The following is a 22145-nucleotide window of genomic DNA, read 5'->3' as shown; positions in this document are numbered from 1 at the left end:
GCACTCTGGCACCTACGAACCCAGCCTCGTTACTAGAACCGTCTCTGGGTACTGCCAGGAAAAAGGCTTGCCATCAAGTTGCAGACCGAAAAGATAAAGCACATAGAACTGGACCTCACGTTGGCCAATCACTTCCCTCCTTGATAACAGATTCGATGCTCTTCATCCCTCTACCTTCTCTGCCCCGGTCCTGCAGTTTGCTCTGTGGTTACAGACCAAGTTCAGTGGAGAAACCAGTTCAAATGCAGAGGCTTGTGCAGTCTGGCGGCCCAAGCAGGAGAGGAAAGGCGCAGGCCAGGCCCAGTGTTCGCTTGCCATGGTCTTGGATTCCCTGTGTCCACCAGGTCACTGCTGGGAATCCACTGTCTCAGCAATTCTGAACCACCTGAGAACTGCCCCAGTAGGACGGAAACCATCTCTCCAGGGTGAGATTTGTAATCCGTCAGGTCTGGTTGTGGGTGGCTGGATAGGGGGTGGGGACTAGGGTACGGGGGACTAGTAAGAAGGGCTACGAGAAGGGTGAGGGGGAAAGATAGGGGGGAACTGGGAAAGGGGTGACTTGCAAGTAGGGCGCTGGCACACGGATGCTCGGGAATTAACAGAGGAAGAGCTGGACAGGGAGTTCAGGGAGGTAGGGTACTGGGAAGGGGCGACTTCAGTCAGCTGGGGCAAACGGGTAGGTTGGAAGACTGAACAACGTGGATGGCCCTGGAGAGGAGGCTTACGGCAGGAAGTTTTAGGAGTAAGGGAAGGAAGGAGGGCTGGAACACGAGCACGGGAACGAACAGAAAGAAATGGAGCCCGGGGTTGAGGCTGAGAAATCGGAGGTAGCTTTCTGGTCATTTTTCCAAATGAGTACTGTAGAAACTCACTTGTCCAAACGAGTCAAAATGAGTAACTGAGATGTGCCGAGGCCGACTCCAGCATTTATCTCCTCAGGACATTCCATAGAATGCCTATTATGAAACGCACATTTATCTCCTGGGGACATTTCATCACAGAATGCTTATTATGAAGCATATATGCTCCCTTTTGTTCTAGCAAGGAGGCCTCACCAATCAGGGAAATGGTCTCAGTTTCTTGGTTTAAGAGTGATCATGGGAAATGAAAAGAAAATAAATAGGGGCTGTAATATTGGTCCCTGCTCTTGGGATACATATAGTTTTGACCCTCCATAGGCCAAGAGTGATCAAGGGGCTAATGTAGATGGCCCTGGAGAGGAGGGTTAATTAATGTAGAGGTAGGGGGCTGGGGCCTAGAAGAGCAGTTCTGAAGTAGGAATTGGGAAATGGGAAGTCAGTATCCTAGTCTCTTTCCCTTACTACAGTGTTCAAAGCCCTTTCACATTATCTACCTCACTGTGTGAATACGCATGATTAGAGATGTCATGTTCATTTTACCAGTGAGGACACTAAAGACCAGAGAGGGAATGACCACAGGCAGGCAGGGGGTGGGTCGGCAGGTAGGACTAGAACTTGGGCCAAGAAGAGGGGGCAGGTAGGAGGGAGCACAAAATGGCACAGAGCGCTGACCAGCATCATTGCCTCCTCCTGTGTCTCTGGACAGGATCTTGTAGGGGATGCCTCAGAGAAGAGCTGTACTTTTTGTAGCTTACCTCTCGGTCTCTGTGCTCCCTTGGTTTGATGCCTTAATCTTTGCTGGAACCAGAAACACAGGGTCCAAGCTGGTAGGATAACTGCCCACTCCTGAGCACCTACTGATTAGATTTGGACTTCTTGCTCACTACGTGAGATGCCTAACTCCATCAGATATGATGAAGGAAGCTGCTGTACCCTCCCCTTTCCTTTGTCTGCAGTAGCAACTCTCTCTGCTGAGCATTCCTGGTTTCTTTGAATGCCATTCAAATCATAGGCTCCTTTGGTCCCCTGTTCTCTCCTGCATTTGTATCACCATAAGATTCTGAATTTTCTCCCTTAGCCCAATACTCTTTACCTCCTGTGCTGCATAAAACTTTCAGTTGTGCTTCAGAAATCCAGCCACATGATTAGCAAACTTCCCTTTTTCCATCGACTGCTTCTTTATTGACAGTTCCTTGCCTCTCCTTGCTTTAACTGTAACTTGGATTTTTCTTGCGGACATTGCTTCCCTTGTATCTCAAGTAGAAACCACTTATTCTGTCAAACTCTGAAGTACTTCAGAGTAAGAATGTGGTTTATATGTTCTCCTTGCTCCTTCTGACTCCTTGAAAACCACGCTGCATTATTTCTCTCTTCATAATGGAATATCTCTTGCTCCTTATGAGTTATCTTTAAACTAGGAAATAAAACTTACTGGGAAATAAAAAGTAACACCTTCTTTATAATCACCTAAATGAACAAAAATGTTAATGCATAATGCAGAAAACTTTGTTTATTCAGAAAACAAGTGTGTTCTCTATTCTTACTGTGTATTAGTCTGTTCTCAGGCTACCAATAAAGACAAAGAACTTACAAAGAAAAAGACGTTTAATAAACTCACAGTTCCATGTGGCTGGGGAGGCCTCATAATCATGGCAGAAGGCAAAGGAGGAGCAAAGGTACATCTTACATGGTGGCAGGCAAGACAGCATGTGCAGCAGAACTCCCCTTTATAAAGCCATCAGATCCCATGAGACTTACTATCATGAGAACAGCAAAGGAAAGACCTGTACCCCCAAGATTAAATTACCTCTCATCAGGCCCCTCCCACCACATGTGGTAATTGTGGGAGGTACAATTCAAGATGAGATTTGGGTGGGGACCCAGCCAAACCATATCACATTGATTGTAAACGACAGCCAATAGATTGTTTACTTTTGACCAGGTTGAAGGAAGAGTCAACATGTAGTTCCACAGAGCATGTTGTAGGCAGTGAGGGAAGAGAAAGCACAGGAACTTTTGAAGATCTTTCTAAGGTCCCTTCAATTTGGAGAACAGAGCTTAACAATCCGAGAAAGCCAAGAAAGGAAATGAGCTCAGTTCCTCACTGCAGAATGACACCAGTGGCAGGATCAAGAAATAGCAGGTGCCTGCGTGAACTTATCATTATGCAGATCCAGGTTTTGCAAGCAGCCTGACCCATGGCTGAGCTGAGTTACTTTCCACTAAGTAGACAACAGATTTTGAAGAAATGTATGTGAGGACAAAGTTAACAGAGTGCCTAGTTTCATTCCCAATCCATCAATTATTTGAAGAGCTGGGCTCAGCAGGGCTTCTCCCAAAGTACATGAAAGCTGGGAGAACCAACATGCATGAGGGAGCCATAGTGGAGGCCAACATATGGATAGTTTGGTGGTTCTGCCTCAAAGAGAGGACAGAAGAAACGGAAACAAATATATTCTGAAAAATATTTTAGAAGAAATTTGGGGGGGCTAAGGGAGGAATAGCAGGGGTAGGGGGATTGGGGAGGGAAAGCATTAGGAGAAACACCTAATATAGATGACAGGGTAATGGATGCAGCAAACTACCACCATGGCACTTGTAACAAACCTGCACGATCTGCACATGTACCCCATAACTTAAAGTATAATAGAGAAAGAAAGAAAGAAAGAAAGAAAGAAAAAGAAAGAAAGAAAGAAAGAAAGAAAGAAAGAAAAAAAGGAAGACATTTTCTCTAAAATGAAGGAAGGTAGGAATCATCAGATCAAACAGAAAATTTACAATGGGTGGCTAATGCCACAACATTCTGGAAAAGCTGCTAAACTACAAGGTTAAGGATAGCCTTATGAATACTCCTGTCACTATTAAGCTTAAAAAACTGAGGGTGAACTCAGACTTTTTCTAAGCAGCATTAAATAATGGAGCAAGTTTCAGAGGAATGTCACTCAGATGTGGTCTGTAAGGCTGGCAGCTTCAGCATCACCTGGGATCTTGTTAGAATGCCAAATCCTGGTCCGGGCGCAGTGGCTCAGCCTATAATCAGCACTTTGGGACACCAAAGCACGTGGATGACCTGAGGTCAGAGGTTTGAGACAGGCCTGACCAACATGGAGAAACTCCACCTCTACTAAAAATACAAAAAGTGGTGGGTGCATAATCCTAGCTACTCCGGAGGCTGAGGCAGGAGAATCTCTTGAACCCAGGAGGCAGAGTTTTCAGTGAGTAGAGACCACACCACTGCACTCCGGCCTGGGCGACAAGAGCAAAACTCCATCTCAAAAAAAAAAAAAAAAAAAGAATGCCAAATAAATCCTGGACCACTATGGACGACTATCCCAGACATACTAATTTCAGTTCTCTGGAGGTGGAACTCAGAAATCAGAAATCAGTGTCTTTATATGCCCTCCAGGTGATTCAGATGCATGGCTCACGTATGAGAAGCACTGCTCCAAACTTTAGTAAAATAAACACAGGCGGCTCATGAATTTTATATCATGCTAGGTTGACATTTGCATATGAAGGTAACAGTTAGCCATCTCTTCTTTGTATAAACTCAGGAAGTATATTTCTCATGAGTATTTGAAACAGGAGGAATTGAATGAAGGAATTTAGTTTCACTGTTCATGTAAGAGCTAAGATAACAAATGACATTAAGATGCTTCAAGATTAGCCCAGCATCCCTTGGCTGACTAGACAAAGGGGTCAGGACAAGGACCAGAGTGGCCTGAAGGGATCTAGAATCCTGGCAGGCCTGCCCCATAGGGATGGAGATAGTGCTTTACACAATGGGGAGCTGGTACCTGAGATGCTGAGGGATGGATTGGGAAAAAAGATTCTGCTTCACCTTCCTCCCTCCTTCCAATTTCTTGCCAGACATTCCTGTCAGCCAAATACAGCTGAAAAACCAGCTGAATCAAGAACCTATGACTTGTAGCACAGCAGGGGAAAGGTGAGGAAGGACTGTGAGGGCCAGCAGGGCAGGAACTGGTGCAAAGTCTATACCTAGTCTACCAAATGATAAGTCAAACTAAGTGACAAATGAGGAAGTGGCATGCAAAGACAGCAGCAGGGCCGTCTTCCTGGACTTAGGATGTGGTTGCAGAGGGCCTTGTGCCGAAATGGGCCCCACATGGCTTAATGCTCTGCTGCTGTCATCTCAAAATTCTTAATAATTTTTGAACCAAGGCCCTACCTTTTCATTTTGAACTAGACCTTAAAAATTAGGTGGCCACGCCTGACTGACAGTAAACAGCAAAGTATTTAAACATAGAAAAATAACATTCACAATACAGAATGAAGATGTTATACGTATTTAGAGAAAAGCTATATCATGTAAAAAATAACAGTAATGGACAAATAAAAACCCTAATATGGTCTGACACAATCTTGAAGCTTATAGAAGGAAGTCTAAGTGGGTGAGTGCCCTCATCTTCCACAGGGAGAAGTAAGTACATTTTGTTTTGCTTTATGAGGTTGAATGAAGATGACTCGGAATGTTCACTTTTAAGTATGTTACTTAAAGTTGAAATAAGATCAGTCTTAATAATTGTCAAATTACCACAGGGAGAAGAGTGAGATGACCTAAAAAACAAAATACAGGCCACATGGCAAAGACACAAAATAAGAAAGCATACTTAAACAAAATGAAAGTGAAACTGTCTCCGGTAATAATACCTACAAATGATATTTACTCATGTATTGAATCACACAATTAAACCCAATGAGTTAATGTCTTAGATACAATTAAAACAGTGCATCTGTAATTTTTAGCGTCTACAAGACATACTCCTAAAACAAGTGCAATCAAAATTTTAAATAAACAGATGGGCAAAATGTGTCAGGGAAAACTTGCCAAAGAGTGTTACTTTGTCGATGAAAAGTGTGAAACTCTGTAAAATATTTGAAGATATTTATTCTGAGCCAAATATGAGTAGCCATGGCCTGTGACACAGCCCTCAGGAGATTCTGAGAACATGTACCCACGGTGGTTGAGGTGGAGCTTCGTTTTACACATTTTAGGGAGGCATGAGATATCAACCAAATACATTTAAGATATGCATTGGTTCGGTCCAGAAAGGCATAACAACTTGAAGGCGGGGGCGTTAGGGGCAGTGGGTATCCAAATTACTGACAGTGAATCCATACAGGTCTGCAGCAACCTTAATTCTTGCCTCCTCAGAAGAAAGAATTTGACTGAAGGGCTTACAGCAGAAAAAGAGTCCAGGGCAAGTTTCAGAGCAGGAGTAGAAGATTTTTTTTTTTTTTTTTTAATGAAGTATTCCTAAATGAAGTATTCCTCTTTTGCCCAGGCTGGAGTGAAGTGGCGCAATCTCGGCTCACTGCAACCTCTGCACCTTGGGTTGAAGCGATTCTCCTGCCTCAGCCTCCCAAGTAGCCGGGATTACAGGTGTGTGCCACCACGCCCGGCACACACCTATGAAGTCCATTCAGATGGTTGGGGGGGGCCCTTAGAATTTTATTTTTGGTTTACAACTTTATGTGGTTGAAAAGTCAAGTTCATTAGAGATTCCTAATTGCCATGAAGCCATAGCATGAAAACATCATGTGAGCAGTTCTTTTTATAAGATATTCTTGAAAAAGTTTGTGAAAATGTAATATGCCAAAGCTGACAAACCCTTTAAGTTACAAAGCGAATTTCATTCCAAGAGAGCTACTGTGTGGTAAAATTTCTAACTACCTTAACTTCTGGGTCTGCACCCTCCATTACAACAGTCACTGACCACACGTCAGTACTGCAGAGTGCCTGAGAGCATGGAGTGTCTGAAGTGAGACATGCTGTAAGTATAAAATAAGTACCAACTTTTTCAGGCTTAATATGAAAAAAAATGTAAATTGCCTATTAGTAATTTTTTATATTTATTTTATGCTGAAATGATAATTTTTTGAATACATTGTGTTAAAGTGTATCATAAAATTAATTTCATGTGTGTCTTTTTAATATTTTAATATAGCCTCTAGAGAATTTAAAACTACCTATGTGGCTTGTATTATATTCCACTGGACACTGATGTTCCAGAGAATCAACTTTATTAATATAGTTTCGATGTAGTTCATGTAGTTTCATTAATTTTGCTTTACTTTCATAATAAATGCCTGAAGGAAACAGGATTTGCTACTTGGCTACCTCTGATGAATTCCATCTTTACTGCATTAGAATTAATCTTATGAAAAAGCTACAGTTCTTACCACTAGCACCAACCCATTTATGTTTCCAGGTTGCAATCATTTTAATAAAATAATGAAGGTGAAATCAAATTAATATTCAGATAATTTCATAAGACAACACAGTGACAATATCAGAAGTAGACTCTTACCCAGGCACGGTGGCTCACATCTGTAATCCCGGTACTTTGGGAGGCCGAGGCAGGAAAACTGCTTGAGGCCAGGAGTTTGAGACTAGCCTGGGCAACATGGCAAGACCCTGTCTGTGCTGAAAGAAAAAAAAAAGGGAAGTGGACTGTTGGCTGGCTGACAGGCACCCCCACCATGAAAAACAACTCAGGGAGTTTTGATGTCAGTTCATGTAGGAAAGTCTGAATTCAGCACATCAGAGCTGATGTAGAGGAATCAAAAGTCATTTAAAAGTATATAAAAGTTTAAGTTTTATGAAAATCAGATGTAAAGCAGTCAAGGATGACCTGTAAGAACCCTGCTGAAAATATAGAATGTGACAATAATACAAGCATAGTGACATAAATCTCTTCCAGTCATTGACAGATTACACCATAAAAAATTGTTACAGCTGAATAATGCTGTATTATATACAGTTACATATATAGTATTATTCATATATGTAAATAGATACAGATAAATATACATAAACCTATAAACATTCTATCCCTTTCTTTGAAAATATACCTCCTTTAAGAAAAATATAAACATATCTTTCTGATTGGACCCAAAGATTCAATAATGTAGAGGTGTCCCACTGTATTAATCTGTTTTCACGCTGCTGATAAAGACATACCCAAGACTGGGTAATTTATAAAGAAAAAGAAGTTTAATGGACTCACAGTTCCACATGTCTGGGGAGACCTCACAATCATGGCGGAAGGCAAAAAGCACAACTTACATGGCAGCAGACAAAGACAGAATGAGAACCAAGTGAAAGGGTTTCCCCTCCTAAAGCCATCAGATCTCATAAGACTTAGTCACTAAGATAAGAACAGTATCAGGGAAACCACCCAAAGGATTCAATTATTTCCCACTGGTTCCCTCCCACAACAAGTGGGAATTATTGGAGCTACAATTCAAGACGAGATTTAGGTGGGGACACAGCCAAACTATATCACCCATCTTCTCAAATCTGCCAACATATTAAATGCAGTTGCAAACAAAAACACTTATTTTTAAAAGGGCATGTAAAATAATATATAACTGAGAATAGCCAGAAGACATTCTAAAAATAAAAAATAATGAGATAGGTTTGCCCTTTGCACATCAAAACACGTAAAACCATAGAAATTAAAATAGTACAGGGAAACGACTAGACAATAAATGAATCATAGGAAATTGGTATGTGAAAGGATCACTTAGAATAGGTGTGGGAATTCAATCAATAGCAAACTACTTGGGAAAAATAAAGCCTAATTTCTATCTCACTTCTTAAATCCAAAGAAAATACAAAATGAATCAAAGCTTGTACAATAAAAAGGAAAATCATTATATATATTCACCTACATTATCTTGGCTTAAACTACTACAGTGTGCATTTTGTGGCTTGTTTACATTTATGTCTTTAATCCATCTACTGCTACCTATTTCTGTTCTTCTAGTTCTAAAATGCATTTTAATTTCTGCTATTCTCATAACTGTCTTTTTCAAACATTTCCTTAACATTCTCACAGGTTTTCTTTCTAATCGCTCAGAGGTTTATTCTTATATATTAACTTAGAACTTGTTTTTATTAAATTTTAAAAGCAATCTTTAGGGATTTTGATTGCAGTTGTGTTAAATACCGAATAGATGAATGTGGGAAGAATTGGTACCTTTATAGTTTCTCTTTCCAACCAGAAATCAGGAATATCACTTCATTTCATTATTCAATTATTTATGTATTTCCATATCTTTAGTTGTTTTCTTCATAGCGGTCTTTCACATTTCTTTTCTTTCTTTCTTTTTTTTTTTTTTTTGAGACATTGTCTTACTCCGTCACCCTGGCTGAAATGCAGTGGTGCGTTCATAGCTCACTGCAGCCTTGAGCTGGACTCCAGCAATCCTCCCACCTCAACTAGTGTTAATAGCTGAGACTATAGCTATTAATACGTGCCACTACGCCCAGCTAATTTTTCAAAAATTGTTTTTAGAGATGGGGGCTTGAACTCTGGAATTTCTGGCCTCAAGCAATCCTCCTGCCTCAACCTCCCAAAGTGCTGGGATTTAGAGGCATGAGACATCACACCCAGCCTCTCATTTCTTTTTTAATTTGCCTCTACGTGTTTTACAATATAGGTTTCTATCATATTTTCTTTCTTCCTTGGAGTTTGGTTGCAGAAGTTCAACTCAATTGTGCTCCTCAGTTTTATGGTCTGATGTCTTGTCATTTTTGTGGGTTGGTTTATCTATTAGTTATCAGTTGCTGTGCCATTGGGAGTGCGTATGTAGGCAGTGAGCTCTTGAATGGCAGCACCAGTCTTAGTCTTCCTGGTTTCTCACTTGCAATATGCAACTTCAGGTACCCTCAAATGCCTCAACGGTAAATTCCATGCAGACTAGGAAATTCCCTCCTCTGCAAGTTCCCTTCACTTCAGGAACTTCGCTCCTTAATTCCTAGCTGCCTTGGTAGCCCTGAGCAATTTGGGCCTGCCTAGGCTTGTGAGACTGTGTTAGCCTCTGATTCACTTTGAACTCTGTTGGGCCTCTACCGCAGTGTGGATTGGCAAATGCTCTGCAGATACAAAGCTTTGGAGGAGGCCCAGCTCACTTCCATGACTTTCTTTTCTCTCTCCTAAGCTCTGATACCTTTAAACAGTTTTGTTTTGTTTTTTGATGGGAGTCTTGGAGGTGGTGTTTTTTTTCTAGCTTTTAGACTTGAGTAAGTCAGATGATCAGCTGCTCTGTCATAGCCAAACACAAGCCCATCCGATCAGCTTCTAACTGGTTCAACTACACTGCATCCTTTCACTTCAGGTCACAATTGTGATCACATTTTTATCAAGTGGGAAATGAAAGTTAAGGAAATAAATAGTTCTAAACAGGAAACTCGGATAATGTGGTGAAAATTGCATGACTAGGCAGACAGCTGTTTTCAGAATTTAAAATTTTGAAGAATATTTCCTAATTGAAACTATTCCAAACAATACAAAAAGAGGGAATTCTTCCCAAATCATTTTATGAGACCAACATCATCCTGATACCAAAACCCGGCAGAGATTAAACAAGAAAAGAAAACTTCAGCCAATATCCATGATGAACATAGACGCAAAAATCTTCAATAAAATACTGGCAAGCCAATTGCAACAGCACATCAAAAAGCTTATCCACCATGATCAAGTAGGCTTCATCCCAGGGAAGCAAGGCTGGTTCAACATACGCAAGTCTATAAACGTAATTCACCACATAAACAGAACCAAAGACAAAAACCACATGATTATCTCAATTGATGCAGAGGCCTTTGACAAAATACAACAGCCTTTTATGCTAAAAACCCTCAATAAGCTAGGTATTGACGGAACGTATCTCAAAATAATAAAAGCTATTTACGACAAACCAACAGCCAATATACTGAATGGACAAAAACTGGAAGCATTCCCCTTGAAATCTGGCACTAGACAAGTATGCCCTCTCTCACCACTCCTATTCAATATAGTACTGGAAGTTCTAACCAGAGCAATCCGGCAAGAAAAAGAAATAAAGAGTATTAAAATAGGAAAGGAGGAAGTCAAATTGTCTCTGTTTGCAGACAACATGATTGTATATCTAGAAGACCCCATTGTCTCAGCCCCAAATCTCCTGAAACTGATAAGCAATTTCAGCAAAGTCTTGGGATACAAAATCAATGTACAAAAATCACATGCATTCCTATACAACAATAACAGACTTAAAGAGAGCCAAATCAAGAATGAACTGCCATTCACAATTGCCACAAAGAGAATAAAATACCTAGGAATACAACTAACAAGGAACGTAAAGGACCTCTTCAAGGAGAACTACAAGCCACTGCTCAACGAAATAAGAGAGGACACAAACAGATGGAGAAACATTCCATGTTCATGGTTAGGAAGAATCAATATCATGAAAATGGCCATACTGCCCAAAGTAATTTACAGATTCAATGCTATCCCCATCAAGCTACCAATGACCTTCTTCACAGAACTGGGAAAAAACACCTTAAACTTCATATGGAACCAAAAGAGAGCCCGCATAGCCAAGTCAATTCTAAGCAAAAAGAACAAAGCGGGAGGCATCACACTACCGGGCTTCAAACTATACTACAAGACTACAGTAATCAAAACAGCATGGTACTGGTACTAAAACAGAGATATAGACCAATGGAACAGAACAGAGGTCTCGGAGGCAACACAACATGTCTACAGCCATCTGATCTTTGACAAACCTGACAAAAACAAGCAATGGGGAAAGGATTCCCTGTTTAATAAATGGTGTTGGGAAAACTGGCTAGCCACGTGCAGAAAGCAGAAACTGGACCCCTTCCTGACACCTTACACTAAAATTAACTCCAGACAGATTAAAGACTTAAACATAAGACCTAACAACAAAAAACCCTAGAAGAAAATCTAGGCAAAACCATTCAGGACATAGGCATAGGCAAGGACTTCATGACCAAAACACCAAAAGCATTGGCAACAAAAGCCAAAATAGACAAATGGGACCTAACCAAACTCCACAGCTTCTGCACAGCAAAAGAAAGAGTCATTAGAGTGAATCAGCAATCAACAGAATGAGAAAAATTTTTTGCAGTTTACCCATCTGACAAAGGGCTGATATCCAGAATTTACAAAGAACTAAAACAGATTTACAAGAAAAAAACAAACAAGCCCAGTCAAAAGTGGGCAAAGGATATAAACAGATACTTTACAAAAGAAGACATACATGAGGCCAACAAACATATGAAAAAATGCTCATCATCACTGGTCATCAAAGAAATGCAAATCAAAACTACATTGAGATACCATCTCACGCCAGTTAGAATGACGATCATTAAAAAATCTAGAGACAACAGATGCTGGAGAGGATGTGGAGAAATAGAATACTTTTACACTGTTGGTGGGAGTGTAAATTAGTTCAACCATTGTGGAAGACAGTGTGGCGATTCCTCAAGGACCTAGAAACAGAAGTTCCATTTGACCCAGCAATCCCATTACTAGGTATATATCCAAACGATTATAAATCGTTCTGCTATAAGGACACGTGCACACGAATGTTCATTGCAGCACTGTTTACAATAGCAAAGACCTGGAACCAACCCAAATGCCCATTGATGATAGACTGAACAGGGAAAATGTGGCACATATACACCATGGAATATTATGCAGCTAACAAAAACGATGAGTTTGTGTCCTTTGTAGGGACATGGATGAACCTGGAAACCATCATTCTCAGCAAACTGATACAAGAGCAGAAAATCAAACACTGCATGTTCTCACTCATAGGCAGGTGTTGAACAATGAGAACACATGGACACAGGGAGGGGAGCACTACACCTGGTCTCTGTTGTGGGGATAGAGGGGAGGGACGGTGGGGGGTAGGGAGTTGGGGAGAGATAGCAGGGGGAGAGATGCCAGATGTAGGTGATGGGGAGGAAGGCAGCAAATCACACTGCCACTTGTGTACCTATGCAACAATCTTGCATGTTCTTCACATGTACCCCAAAACCTAAAATGCAATAAAATAAATAAATGGAAAAAAAATTAAAAAAAAGAAAATCTAGCTTGATGGGGTGAGTCTCTGCTCTCATCTCCCCTGCGCCCACCAATTCCACATTTTTCCATGATCCTGCAGGTGCCAAGACTAGCATAACAGAAAGGGTCCGCTGATAATGAAGAAAGGGACAATCACTCTGTCACATGGTAACACACAGCAGATATGCCTAGGGCTGCTCACAGGTGTGAAGGACCTCTGTCTATTGGGTAACCAGCTCCCTTCCCTTCTCTGGATCATTCTGGCTGAACCAAGTGGGGCTGAGGGAATCTGTGCTTGAGTCCCCAGGGCATGGATGGCAGCCAGTGGGCTTCAATGAGGCCTTATGGGGAGAGGAAGACAGAATTGGAATGGGTTTCCCTGCTGAGTGTGATAGGGAGGCCTTATGTGATTGAAGGGATTAGCTTTATTTGGAGCTTTAGCTATCATACCTGACTGGCTTTGAGTGTGACCAGGTGGCTTCAAATAGGACCACCCTGCATTCCGAATCAAGCCATCTCATAGGCGCATCTGATTGGCGGGCTATAATTTCTCTGAAGTCTGTCTCAGGAAGGTAGACTTTCCACAGTGGGGAACTAGTTAAAGGTGGAAAGGGTGTTCAAAAGATTTGGAACACTTGTGAATGAGAGGACTCCCCAAGAGACAGAGACCTCAGGAGCAGAAAGCAGCAAAAAATGACTGTTTCTGATTAACATACAAAGGACAACGAAGAAAAAGAAATCTTAAACACATCCAGAAACAGATGAGGAAATGACATTTATGACTCACTATTCCAGGCCAAACCTTTTAAATCCTTACCACAAGTCTTGGAGGCAGGCATTGTTATCCCCATTTTACAGGGAGAAACTGAGGTGTCAAGAGGTGAAGTGAACTGTCCCAGATCCCACAGGTTATTATACATGATAGGGCCAGCATAACACAAATGTCTACCTCTGAAACCTGCGCCCCTCACCACTGAGCCATACTGTCTCCCCCTTTTGGGTAGATCTCAATGGCCGGAGATTCTCTCTGTTCAGTGTTGGTGTTTACAATTACGAAGAAGTGACGTTTGGCAAGTGGATGTCCCATATGTAGAAAGATTTCACTCGACATATTGTTTTTAAAAATTTTTATGACTCCAAGGGAAGATATAAATTACTTTTTTAAAGTTCATGCATGTGGATAACTTTTTTGTGACAAATGAAGAAATGCCCTGCAATTGTGTATAAATGTGAATCACTGTGGTATTTTATATAAATTACATGACAGACATGAGTCACATCAATATGGAAGGAGTGATCACTTACTAGCATCCTCGGAAAACAGAAAGCAGTGTCCCTTGAACAAAATTTCATTTTACCTGGACTATGTGTAACTAACAACCAGCACAGGAACTACCTGGCAACAAGCCTGGGATCTTGAACACTGGAACTACAGGAACTTTCTCAAGCTCTGGGGAAAAATCTGCCCGCTAGGAGCTAAAAATGTCCCATTGGTCCAATTTTAGAACTTTCCCTGTGAGTCTTTTAGAAGTAACAGAAACCCAGAGAGGAAAGCAGGGAGAAATGTGGCTCATAGAGGTTGTATAACTTTGGAAGAGTTGCAGCTAAGCAAATAATGAAACCTGGCCAGGCAGGGTGGCTCATGCCTGAAATCCCATCACTTTGAGAGGCTGAGGTGGGAAGATCACTTGCGCTCAGGAATGCGTGGCCGTCCTGGAAAACATGGCGAATTCCTGTCTCTAGAAAAACAAAAAATAAAAAATTAGCCAGGTGAAACCCCATCTCTACTAAAAAAATACAAAAATTAGCTGAGTGTGGTGGCATGCACCTGTAATCCCAGCTACTTGGGAGGCTGAAGAAGGAGAATCACTTGAACCTGGGAAGTGAAAGTTGCAGTGAGCTGAGATCATGCCACTGCACTCCAGCCTGGGCCATAGAGCAAGACTCTGTCTCAAAAAAAAAAAAAGTTTTAAATACCATATTTAATATTAAAAAGTTATTAATTCTTAAAATGGAAATTTTAAATATACCAAACACCAACTGTCCTACTTAGTAGCCTCAGTTTTTGTTTCATGACAAACATTCCAGATGTAGAAAAAATTAATTTCATGTCACATTGACATTTGTTAATTAAGAATGCACTCAAGAGTAACCTGAAGTTGGATATTAGGGCAGTTGCTGTTTCATTTAAGTTTAATCCTTTTTAATCCAATGAAAAGTTTTGTCTCATTGGAATGAAAATATTTTGTCTACTCGCCCTGAATTTGGTTTTGTTACTGAAATTTATAATCTATATTGGTTTGCGAATTCCGATTTTTTTATTCATTTCTAATTTCCCACTGGAGCATTATAAAACAATATTCATATCTTCTTTTCTTTGCATTTCTTCTGTTAAAGTATTTATAAACAACTATAGCTTACAGCTAATGTTCAAACACTGGAAAATACCAGGGTATACAAGTAAGTAGTATTCAAATAACCTAACATTTGGATCTCCTAGCAAGATTAACACTACTAGACAGAATCAAGTTTCAAAATTGCCAACTTAAACACTCATTCTATATTCAAATTGTATTATTTCTTGGAATCTCCCTCATAAGATTTATGTAAAGTGAACCATAAGTATACATTTCTTCATGTTTATTTTGGTTTGCATGAAGGGCTCCTTGTTTGCAGCAGATAAGACCATAGCACACTCTTGGAACATGGCAACTGCTATGAGCCGGACTGTTGGATTGGATGAGGATGATGTCCCTCCTACACACTCCCATCCCCATTCCCCAAAATGTTGATCTTACCCTTTGACTCTCTGGTAGGGGTTTCCTGCTCTTAATGTTAATGGATCCCCTTGAAACAGTAATGATCTCTTTGTTGATTGTTAAGTTTCAATCATCACAGAATTATAATACTTTTTTTCCAGTGTCTCAATTTCTTCACCAATTTTTCTCAAGATTTGCAAAAACCAATTTTGTAATCAATCCTGAGAAAGAATTACTTCATGGGTACACTAAATCCAAGTGTAAAGTCACAAAGAACTAAATCAGAACAGCACTAGTGAGTTATAGAGGAGAGGTGGATTGGGGTGTTCCTTTGGAAGTAGAGACTAGAACCTGTAGTATCTGCTAAGGGATGTGAAGAGTGAGAGGCAGAGGAGACTGTTCTAGAGTGACTAAAGGAAAAAATGATTTCTGGCTGGGCGTGGTGGCTCATGCCTGTAATCTAACGCTTTGTGAGGCTGAGACGGGTGGATCACTTGAGGCCAGGAGTTTGAGACCAGCCTGGCCAACATGGCAAAACCCTGTCTCTATTAAAAATACAAAAATTAGTTGGGCATGGTGGTGCATGCCTGTAATCCCAGCTACTCAGAAGGCTGAGACATGAGAATCACTTTATCCTGGGAGGCGGAGGTTGCAGTGAGCCAAGATTGTGCACTGCACTCCAGCCTGGGTGACAGAGCGAGACTGTCTCAATAAAAAAACAAACAAACAAACAAACAAACAATTTCTGTAAAGACAGGCCTGTCTGCTGTAGGCAGTGCTAAAGGGAAATGTGATTAATTCATGTTCAGGTATTCTATTGCTAGGTAACCAGTCATCCAAAAACTTAGTGACTCTCATAAGGAAAATACAAATCAAAACCATTAGAAATGGTTATAAATACCACATCATACCCATTAGAACTGCTATTACTATGATGTGAAATACCACATCATAACCATTAGAACTGCTCTTTATAAAACAAAACAAAACAAAAAAACAGCCCAAAACACCCTCAGACAATAACAAGTGTTGGCAAGGATGTGGAGCAACTGGAACACTTAATGCATTGCTGTGAGAATGTAACATGGTGCAGCCAGTGTGGCAATTCCTCAAAAATTTCAAAATAGAATTACTATAGGATCCAGCAATTCCACTCTGGGATAGACCCAAAAGAATTTAAAGCAGAGTCCTGGACAAATATTTATATATTAATGTTCATAGCAGCATTAATTTATGACAGCCAAAAGATGGAAGCAACCATCAATAAATAAATGGTAAGCCAGTCACAGAAGGACAAATATTGTATAATTCCACTTATGTGAGATACCTAATCGAATTCATAGAAAGTGGAATGGCAGTTGCCAGGGCCTGGAGGGTGGAGGGAATGGGGAGTTAGTGTTTAATGAATTCAGTTTCAGTTCAGGATGAGGAAAAGGGTCTGGAGATGGATGGTGGTGATAATTGTACAACAGTGTGAATGAACTCAAGGCAACAGAATTGTACACTTAAAAAATGGTTTTGCCCACGAAGATCCTGAGCGATGAACAAGAATTTAACAATGCTGCTTCTGTTCCCAGTATAAAGTCTTCCAGAGTGAAAGCAGGAATGCCAAGCATGGGTCTCGTCCAGGTCTGTCCTGCTCTGGCTATGCAAAGTGGGTGAGCCACTTCCCCACTCTGGCCTCAGATTCCTCTTCTGGTGAACAAAGAGTAGAGTGGAAGGTGTCCTAGGTTTCCCCAGAGCTCACTTCCATGCCGTTCCATGGGACACACTACTATGAGGCTCCTTACTCACCTAGATTTGAACCCCAGACTTCCAGCTCCCAGCCGGTGACCTTGGGAGTCACTCTCATATGTGGTGGTTGATGCTATCTGTCTCCTAGGGTCTTTGCTGCGGCTGACATCTGTGCCACCTGTGCAGAGTCTCCTTGGATGCAAGGCCTGGGCTGTCTTAGAGCTTGAGGATTCTGGTAGAAGAAGATGGAAGTGCATGATGCTTTTATAACCTAGCCTTGGTCACCTCTGCCATGTTCTAGTGGTCGAGGCAGTTATATTGTAAGAAAAGCATGTGGGATATATTCTTATGGCCATTTACAAGTCATTCTTTTCTCCTTTTCTATTTGCTTTAAGTTCTCTTATCCATGAAGGCCTTGAAGAAGTCAGAGAGAATCAGTCTTTCCCAGATCATAAATTAACCCAAGTATAATGCTGGGGACCCTTCCTATTTTGTATGTATTTCAGTGTGCCCGTTTTATTTAAACAGCTGCTGCTGGTGGTGACATGTACATAAGACTGACACATAGAAAAAGGACAAAGCAACTTAGAATTTTCACAGCTGAAACAGACAAAAGACATTAGATGCCTCCACGTCATTCCATATGCTAAGACCAAAGACCTGCTGTCAGTACTCTCTTCAAAATCATTGCAAAATGCTCTCTCATCCTATACCCATATCTGTGATCAGGATTCTGGAACAGACATTTTCTCCTCCCTCTTTTATTTTTATCTAGCTATTTTTAAAGATCTTCAGTAAATTTCTTTCAGGAAAATAAGATCACTGTTTAAATCATGATTTTGGCTGGCTGATGAAATTTTCTAGATTATCTTCTTTGAAAAACTACAGAAACATGATTTTACTTTCTCTTTTAATTTAGCTTAAAATTAAAATAGTCAATCTTTTTTCATCATTGATCCTAGTTACTTTCCCAACATCCTAACACCGGTCACAAGATGCACAGATTGAGAAAGTAAAATCACGCCTTCCAAAAGAAAGCAAGCCAAGTTTTGCCGCCTTCTTTAAAAAAGTACATCACCCACGAGCCTGATGAGATGGCAAATGCACAGCTTGAGTCGGTTCTAAGAAAAATGCCTCAGAAGAGTCGTTCTAAAAGTGTACTCTGACCTTACTAAGCAAGACTACAGAGTCACAGTCATACCTAAAGACATCAAAATGGTAGCTGATATTATGAGTATTTTCCTTTGGTGTCATTGAGAAATATACCAACCAGTGACACTCAACACAGAGTTCTTTCCAGGTCAGGATGAACTTGGAATCGAACTGTTGTTAGAAGAACTGTCGAGACAGTTTCATTTTTTAGTCAAGTAAAACACTGAGGGAACAACTACAGGTTAGAAGATACAAAGCCATAAGGAATATTTGCTTCCAAGGAGAGAATCAAAAAGATAGAATCTCCTTACTAACAGAAGGAACACTGATAACTGTAAACTATAACTGCTGATAATCCTTCTAACACTTTTTATAATTTTTTTTTAGTCATTCAAGTAATGTATAAATATATTCTTATAAAATAGTATTACTTGAGCCCAGGAGTTCAAGACCAGCATGGGCATCATGATGACACCTTTTCTCTAGAAAAAATTTAAAAAACTAGCCAGGTGTGGTGGCACATACCTATCGTCCCAGCTACTTGGGAGGCTGAGATGGAAGGATCACTTGAGCCCAGGAGGCTGAGCCGCAGTGAGCCATGCTTGTATCACTGCATGATCACCCTGGGCTACAGAGTGAAACCCTGACTGATAAATAAAGTACAGAGAAAGCCAAAGAAAACCTCTTTTCCAGTTCTTCCCTCAATGCTCACCCCACTCCAGGTAACTTACTGCTGTTATTTCTATGCATTGTACACACATACCTATGCATTTACTTGATTGTATACATACCTAAAGAACATGATTGCTTTGTTTTATTGTACCTAAGTGGAACCAACTTGCTTCCTTATACTTTACAATGTCTTCGTCTATTTTACTATTTGCTAGCATTTCATAGCATGAACCATAATTTATGCAGCCCTCACTGATTGATATTTGCAATACCACTGGTCATGCCTTTTTTTTGAGATGGGGTCTAGCTCTGTCACCCAAGCTGGAGTGCAGTGGCATGATCACGTCTCACTGCCACCCCAACCTCCTGCGCTCAAGTGATCCTCCCATCTCAGTCTCCTAAGTAGCTGGGTCTACAGGCATGTGTCACCATGCCTGGCTAATTTTTTTTTTTTTTAATTTTGTAGAGAGAGGTTTCGCTTTGTTATCCACGCTGGCCTTTAACTCCTGGGTTCAAGTGATCCACCTACCTCGGCCTCTCAAGGTGCTGGAATTACAGGCATGAGTCACTGTGCCTGGCTGTCATGCTTTTTGTGTACAAGTGTGAGAACCTCTGTAGGATAAATAGTTACAAGCTGAATTACTGGAATGAAGCTATCTATATTTTTAATTTTAATTAATGTTGTCAAGTTACCTTCCAAAAAAAAAAAAAAAAAAAACTGCGACCAATTTACACCTCCTACCTACAGGATAGAAATGTATCTGTTCCCTGTCCCCCTGCCAACACCCTAGCAGATTTTATTGCATTTCCCTAAGTATTAGTGAGGTTAAGCTTTCTCTGTCTCATTTTGCCACCTGTTTTTGTTTTACAGTGAACTGCTTCTTCCTATCTTTTGCCCATTTCTTACTTGGGTTGTTTGACCTTTTTTTTCATTTTAAAAGTTGATCTTAGTTGTATGTATGCTCTACATACTCAGAGGAATTTCTAAAATTCTGGAAGGCAGGAATAATATATTCATCCTTCTGTATTCCTTTGGACTTAAAACTGCTATTTTTGTTACATTTACAAAATTAAAGATGGTTTTTGCTTAAGTCACAACTACATATGAGATTGCAAAGTGGCAAACACACAAAATAAGCATAATAACTAGACTAAAAGCTGAGGTCTTGAAAAGGCCTAGTCTAGCCATGTGTAGGAATATCTGGTCAGGAAATGAAAAAGATGTGGATACATTTTTATTAAGAAATTGGCACATCCTTTTTTATTAGAAATTCAAGCAGCAACAAGAAAAAAAAACTAAAGGAGTTGTGTTCAAGGACAGACCCACAGATTGATTTGCATCATCAGGACGCTCCTGTGCGAATGGACTTGAGCCCATTGGAAGGGCTTTAATTCTGGGTTGTCAAGACTCTATTTCGACAGACTGTGTCAACAGAATTCTTACACAATCCTCGCCCTCCCGCAGCTTACAAAGGTCTCTGACTGTTAATGTCTCCTTACTCAATAGATCAAGCTTTTGCATTGCTGCCTGATTAAGAGGCGAGTAACAGGATTCTGGTCTGAGGACAACCCCATCTCCCAGAGTCACCTTCCTGCTGTCCGAGGTGCCTCACTCAGCCTCCCTTCCTGCCCATTGCCCCCAGTGCCCTCCTCCTCCCGCTCTGGCATCTCTACATTCCAAAAGGCTTCCTTGACCTTTCCAACCCAATCAATTTTCTGTTCCAGCCCCACTAATCATTGAAGATCATGTCCATGCTGTCCAGCACTGCTGGTGACAGGACCAATGTGTAGAGGTGTTCTGGAGGGCATGTCCCCTCTCAGAGGGTAATTTGGCAAAATGTTTCAAAACTCTTAAAAATGGGCATATCATTTGAGCTGAGAAGTTACTGTAAGGACATAATGCACTAAGAACAGAAAAGGGAGTATGGGAAAAGAGGTGGGGTAAGATGACAATGATAGATTTTTGCATCTCACTTCCTGGGCTTTGATAAATATGCTGTATCACCAGCAATGTAAATTTTTAAATTGTTCATAAAGACCCATGTTTCTTGCTACATATATTGAATTCTCAATTTATAAATATTTCTATTTGTGACTTTTTCAAAATAGGTCTTGCCACAAGATGGCATCTTATTTTTTTCTATTTGTTTAGCTTTTATCTTAAACCAGGGCAGGAAGGAAATAACACCAAAATGATAATCTTGGCTGTTGGGATCTGGGGTGATTTTTAAAACAATTACATTGTGCATTTTCATACATTGTGCATTTTTATATTTTCCAAATTTTCTTCAATAAAAACATAAAAATATAAGTTGCTTTTAGTATCAAAAACCATTATATTAAAAGCTATCAACAAACTCAAACAGGAAAAAAGGAGAGGGGGGAGGAAATGTATAGATGAAAAGGGAGTTAAGAAAGACATCAATATGACTTACTTGGCTCCACACTTGAACAGATTAACTACAGAAAACATTTGTAAGATAATCAGGTTACTGTGACCATCGACTGGATACTTGAAGATCTGAAGAAATTATTATTTATTTATGATAATCAGATTGTAGTTTTAATTTTAAACAAGAGTTCTTATCTTTTCATGACATATACCCAAATATTCGCAAATGAAATATTATGTGTAAGATTTGCTTTAAAATTATCTGGTGGCATAGCGGGAGGTAGGTGAATACAGAGGAAACAAGATTGACTACTGACGTAGGGTGGTGAGTACGTGAGGATTCATGATCATATCCTATTTTTGTATATGTTTGAAATTTTCCATAAGCAAAGTTTTAAAAGATAGTAACAATGAATAACATACAGCCCCATGAAACATAGCAGGAATAGGTAAGAGTGGCATGAGGCAGGAGGCTGCACTTGGAAATGAATTTCCCAAAAGTCAATTTATTCCACATATCTCCTTGTCTCTGGCTTCCGACTGTCATTCTCCAGCTTCTCGTGCCTCTCATGCTCTGTGCCTCAAATTGGAAGCAATTTCATCCTCTGAATCTCATCCCTCTTGCTTCTGTCAAGGGCTTATAAATGATTTCTTATCTTGGCTAAGAGCCCCTTGGCCTGATGACCTGGAAAAATAT

The 22145-nt window shown here is 40.4% G+C and overlaps 1 pseudogene; it reads right to left on the bottom strand.

The window, feature by feature from the left end:
- Window positions 1-96: 96 nt before the first annotated feature.
- On the bottom strand, window positions 97-13850 carry LOC116527446 (annotated as a pseudogene).
- Between the last annotated feature and the right edge of the window lie 8295 nt (window positions 13851-22145).

Source organism: Sapajus apella, unplaced genomic scaffold, assembly GCF_009761245.1.
Source record: "Sapajus apella isolate SASKATOON/1434 unplaced genomic scaffold, GSC_monkey_1.0 scaffold54, whole genome shotgun sequence".
NCBI lineage: Eukaryota > Metazoa > Chordata > Mammalia > Primates > Cebidae > Sapajus > Sapajus apella.
The sequence above is the reverse complement of the archived record's forward strand: the minus strand, read 5'-3'. Positions and strand labels throughout refer to the sequence as shown.